We start from the raw sequence: 6,331 nt of genomic DNA, 5'->3' as shown, positions 1-6,331 counted from the left end.
TGAAGCTGATCGAAAAGATCATCAATTCTCGGAAGAGGATACTTATTCTTGATGGTAACATTGTTCAACTGGCGATAATCTATACATATTCTAAGGGAACCATCCTTTTTTCTCACAAATAAGTTTAAAACTTTCAATAATATTACTAATATTATAAATATTCATCATTCATTTACAATTGTCCTCGACGAGTTTTCATATTCTGAAAACGATCGATAATGACATCATTACTAACATTTATAAATACATCACGCTCTATGTAACACACTAGACAATCATTTAAATATTGATTACCAATACTATTCTGCACTTCATTTTTTATGTACTTCAATGACAAAAATGCTCTCTCCACAGTTGCAGTAGCAGCAAGTAAAATCAAAATCAACATTACAAGAAAATAAGCAAGTGAAAAGTCAAAGGAGTAATAATGTAATTAATTTAATTTAAGTCAATAACAATTATAAAAAAATATAAAAAAAATTGTGCCAGCTGTTTTTCCTTAAAAAAACGTGCTTGGAGCCTTTTTTTTTCTTAAAAACGTATGCAGCAAATTTCTCAAACGAACCCGCAACATCAGCCTTCTAAAGTTGCCCTCCTACCGTGGCACCACAAGCCAGTTTTGTTCTGTGGGTGGCACGCTTTATATTTATATAAATATTATATATATACCTATGTATATATAGAGTTTCCGTCGAAATTCGGGGGTGGCGTGGCACCCCCACAACCCTTCATAGATCCACCACTGACTGCTCTTTTAGCTCTTTCAACTCTGCTGGTGCTATTCTATATGGCAAAATAGATATAGGACGAGTATCAGGAAGAATAGCTATACTGAAGTCTATTTCTCTCTCAGGAGGGACTCCGGGTAGATCATCTAGAAAGACTTCTGGAAACTCATTCACAACTGAAACTGACTCAATAGGAGGTGTCTCAACACTAGAATCATTAACTCGGACTAAGTGATAGACACACCCCTTGAAAACTAACTTTCTCGCCTTAAGGTACGAAATGAAATGACCCTTAGGCACTGTTGAATTGCTACTCCACTCTATAACTGCCTCATTAGAAATTTGGAACCTAACAACTCGAGTTCTACGATCAATGGAGGCATAACAGGCATGAAGCCAGTCCATTTCTAGAATGACATCAAAATCTGTTGGAACTTAACAACTCAAGATCTCTAATCAATAGAGGTTTAACAAGCATGAAGCTAGTCCATACCTAGAATGACGTCGAAGTCTACCATGTCTAACTCAATTAAATCAGCTATGGTGTCTTTGTGATTGATGGAAATGACACAATCACGATATACTCTCTCAGATGGAATAGACTACCCAACCGATGTAGAAACACAAAAGGGTTCACAAAGTTTCTCAGGAAGGACATCAAAATTCATTGCAACATAAGGAGTCACAAAAGATAAACTTGCTCCTGGGTCTAGCAAAGCATAAACATCAAAAGTAAAGACTTTAATCATACCAGTGACAACATCTGGAGAATTCTCTTGCTCTTGACGACTAGTGATCGTATAAAGGCGGTTTTGTCCTCCGCCAATACCGAAAGTAGCTCCTCTAGGTGCAGCCCTGTCTGGTGGAGCAACTGATAAAGATTGGGCCCTATTGCCCTGATTCCCATTACCTTGCCGGTTCTTAGGGCACTCTTTCATGAAGTGACCCTCTTGTCCACACTTGAAACAACTTGTGGAGCCATCGTGACACTTACCTGGGTGAGTCCTACCACACTTTGCAGGTTAGAGTATGCAAGTATTAGTAATGAGAGAACTTGTGTATTATTTTAGGTAGGGATCAATTATTTATTTTATTAGTTTTATTTATGAAAAACTAACTCCTAACCAATTATCAAACGTGTTATTATTTATGCAGAATATAATACATGTATAACTCACTTCTAATTCAACTATCAAACAACATTTAGCGCATGCACAAGAAGCCGAAATCACACTCTAGTGTGATGGAGACGTACCCAAAACGTGGAAATGGAAGTAACTCCATGGGGCACCAAATATATATGTGGAAATAATAGTGTTAGGTGTGGGAGGGTTAAATTACAATTTACAAGGTTTCTAAGTCCTTGGCCAACGACGATTTTGACTTTATTTCCAATTTCTCCATATCTCTGTCCATAATTTTATTGTCATATGATAATCGATCGATATATATATCTGGGTCATTGCCACTTTTATTTTTATCATCGATCATTACTCCTTTGTTTGTTTTATTTGTCATGTTAGTCCATTAAAAAAATATCTCTCTTCTTATGTACGTAAATGGTTGGAATGGATCTATTATTTAATACTAATAAAGAATAGAAAAAGGAAAGTGAGTGAGGTACGAGGGAGAGAATCTGTTTAATATCAGAGTCTATCATGTGTCAGTTTTGTCGATATGGCCCTGACTTCAACTGAGTTTAAGCAATTTTGATAAGGTGAGAAAAATCATAGTGTAGAGTCTAGAAAAATCTCATGCAGTGTGAAATGAACCTCATCAAGGACGTTGAGTCCATAGAGGGGTGTATGTGACACCCCAACCACCCCAACTTCAGCAAAAGAAAACCTCCCCTCAACAAGGACATTTGCGGTGCTAAACAATTTCAAGTCTCATCACACATATATATTATATAATACTAATAAAGAATAGAAAAAGGAAAGGTAAACATCACTAACGACAGTTGCGGTGCAAAGTGAGTGAGGTAATAAACATCACTAATAGACATCACTAACTTTTATTGGTTATGTCAAACTCAAAATAAAATTTCTCAACTTGTTTACGTGCCTATATATACCACGCTTGTTATATGCTCAAAGCATCAACAAAATTTAAAAACACTTTGAGATATTAGTTTTTATTAATTATAATCTGCAAAGTGGCAACTACTAAATCTTTTTTAATTTTAATTTTTATGATATTAGCAACTACTAGTTCAACATTTGCTACGTTGGGAGAAATGGTGACTGTTCTTAGTATTGATGGAGGTTGAATTAAGGGAATCATTCCGGCTACCATTCTCGAATTTCTTGAAGGACAACTTCAGGTATCGTAAAAATATTTTGTAATGTATGTACGTAAGTGTGACACTACTATATAGTCATTCTAGGTACCATTCTTGGTTTTCTTGAAGGACAACTTCAGGTATCGTAAAAATATTTTTTCGTGTATGTATGTAAGTGTGACATTACAATCGTTTTTTTCTTTTTTTACTCTTGAATTGTATTTTTTCGATGCTTATTAGTGATAATGATTAGTAATAGTACTTCTATTATCGATAGGGTAATTATTATTCAAATAAATCATGGTTTTCTTATGTTACAACTTTTGTAGTAATTTTTTCTTAATATATAAATGTACTATCTGATTGATAAGTGAGTTGTTATTTATACGACTTACTTTTCTTTTCGAGTCAGAAAGTGGACAATAATAAAGATGCAAGACTTGCAGATTACTTTGATGTAATTGGAGGAACAAGTACAGGAGGTTTATTGACTGCTATAATAACTACTCCAAATGAAAACAATCGACCCTTTGCTGCTGCCAAGGATATTGTACCTTTTTACTTCGAACATGGCCCTCATATTTTTAATAATAGGTACATATACATATTTATATTCCTCTGTTTTAATTTATTTGTCTAATTTTAATTTGATACGGAGTTTAAGAGAGTGAAAAAAGATTTTTGAGTCTTCAGATATTAAATTGATGAAGATATGTCAAACGTATCAATATTTAATATTGTGGTCTTAAACATGTCTAGTTGAAAGTTGAAATCAAAGAGTCACTATAAAGTAAAAACAATCACTTACTCTCTTTGTTCCAATTTATGTGGCACTTTTTGTTTTTCGAGAGTCAAAACAGTTTAAGTTTGACCTAGAATTTGCGCATGAAATCTGCAAATTTGTTGAAATGAAATTTATATACTTGTAAAATTACGTAAAAAGTACTACAAGTCACAATAATTGATAATTCAGAATGTTTAAAAAATCTATAAAAAATTTACGATCAAAGATAAACTTGTTTGAATCTCGAAATCCGAAAAGTGCCACATAAAATGGGACAGATGGAGTACATTGTTCTTAGATGGACTAAAAAAATAGGTCAAACAACTCGAAAGAAAGAAGGAGAATATGTTTTGAGTAATGAATTATATTTACAAAAAATTACATAAATACACAACTTAAGATATTATATTCTCTAAAATTTCCTACCATTAAAAAAATTACAAAAATCTCTTCTAAGTTACATCTCTATCCCCTTTCAGATACATCCCTCCCATTAAGTAATGCATCATTTGCAATGTATCGGACAGCCAAGGAATATATCCGAGAGCAATGAAATATTTAGTATTTTTGTACGTAATTGAGTAAACTTCTGAGGTAAGATATAATTAACCCCAAATATATGAGATTTTTGTTCTTTATACTTATATTTAATTTGGTTACATTATATTATGCAGTGGTTCAATTTTTGGCCCAAAATATGATGGAAAATATCTTATGCAAGTTCTTCAAGAAAAACTTGGAGAAACTCGTGTGCATCAAGCTTTGACAGAAGTTGCCATCTCAAGCTTTGACATCAAAACAAATAAGCCAGTAATATTCACTAAGTCAAATGTAAGTCGAAATAATTATAGTCATGATTTGTAAACTAGTGAATTTCTTATTTATTTTCTAGTACGTTTGGTAAATGTATATTTTTAAAATGCAGTTAGCAAATGCTCCAGAATTGGATGCTAAGATGTATGACATATGTTATTCCACAGCAGCAGCTCCAATATATTTTCCTCCACATTACTTTACTACTCATACTAGTAATGGTGATATATATGAGTTCAATCTTGTTGATGGTGGTGTTGCTACTGTTGGTGATCCGGTACTAATTAATACTACTACTTTTTTCGATTCAATTTTATATGTTTTTTCGAAATATCTAATCAATGTTGTACGTACGTGTAATGCAGGCGTTATTATCCCTTAGCGTTGCAACGAAACTTGCACAAGTGGATCCAAAATTTGCTTCAATTAAGTCATTGGATTACAAGCAAATGTTGTTGCTCTCATTAGGCACTGGCACTAATTCAGAGTTTGATAAAACATATACAGCAGAAGAGGCAGCTAAATGGGGTCCTCTACGATGGATGTTAGCTATACAGCAAATGACTAATGCAGCAAGTTCTTACATGACTGATTATTACATTTCTACTGTTTTTCAAGCTCGTCATTCACAAAACAATTACCTCAGGGTTCAAGTAAGTCCCAACTTATCGGAAATTAAACTTACATAAATCTCACTAGCTAGTTTGCAATATTACCTATTTTATCAGATACATACGAATCTCACTCGCCTTTCTCCCTATATTTGTGTATTTGGTAGCAAAAATACATGTATCTAAGTAATTTTTTCTTAATATATGGTAGAAAACTCTTAATTAATGATAAGATACGTAAAATTTTAAAAGTACATATGATAGTGAAGTATGTCTTATTATGTAGTTTCTTCATTATTATTATTTTATAATATGCATGTCATATATGATAGTGAAGTATGTCTAAATTATGTATATTTAATTCCAGGAAAATGCATTAACAGGCACAACTACTGAAATGGATGATGCGTCTGAGGCTAATATGGATTTATTAGTACAAGTTGGTGAAACATTATTGAAGAAACCAGTTTCCAAAGACAGTCCTGAAAACCTATGAGGAAGCTCTAAAGAGGTAAAACTATCGGTGCTTGAAATAATTCTTTTTTTTTTTTTTCATATTACTATATCTCGTCAGTCAATATTATTCATATTAGTATTTTATTGCTAATTAAAATAGTTTATTTCGTTGTAGATTTGCAAAATTGCTCTCTGATAGGAAGAAACTCCGAGCAAACAAAGCTTCTTATTAATTCAAGGTCCCGGGTTGTAGTAGTAAATAATAAACGCTTGCAATATTTATGATTGCACGCATTTAAGTATTTCAACCTCAAAATAAAAGGAGTTTGAGGGATAAATTTCAATAGAAATGTCTCTCTATGTAATGTGTGCTTGGATTATGTAACCTTTTGGTTGTGTTAAATATTTAAATAAATTGTCGTTATTTTATGCTATGGTATTTGAATCTTCTTTTCAAAGCAAAAAGAAAAAAAAAATATAATTTGAAGTGGCAAGTTAATATTATACAAATAATTATGATATGATATAAGAGATTCTTCAACTTTAGATATCCTAAATGAATGAGAAAAAAAATAGTACTACTTTGAGGCAAGTGATTTGATCCATCAGATATCAAGGTAAATTAACAATATAATGTAATTGAAGTTAAATACACGAA

General features: G+C 32.5%; 1 pseudogene across 1 annotated transcript; it reads left to right on the top strand.

The window, feature by feature from the left end:
- Positions 1 to 2,847: 2,847 nt before the first annotated feature.
- LOC102605593 (patatin-05-like pseudogene) lies at positions 2,848 to 6,126 on the top strand (annotated as a pseudogene). Its single transcript, NR_189309.1, has 7 exons — positions 2,848 to 3,051; positions 3,422 to 3,603; positions 4,468 to 4,624; positions 4,719 to 4,883; positions 4,972 to 5,259; positions 5,585 to 5,728; positions 5,849 to 6,126. The product of NR_189309.1 is annotated as a patatin-05-like pseudogene (transcript).
- Positions 6,127 to 6,331: the final 205 nt, after the last annotated feature.

The sequence above is a fragment of the Solanum tuberosum genome, unplaced genomic scaffold, assembly GCF_000226075.1.
Source record: "Solanum tuberosum cultivar DM 1-3 516 R44 unplaced genomic scaffold, SolTub_3.0 scf00402, whole genome shotgun sequence".
Taxonomy (NCBI): Eukaryota; Viridiplantae; Streptophyta; class Magnoliopsida; order Solanales; family Solanaceae; genus Solanum; species Solanum tuberosum.
The sequence above is the reverse complement of the archived record's forward strand: the minus strand, read 5'-3'. Positions and strand labels throughout refer to the sequence as shown.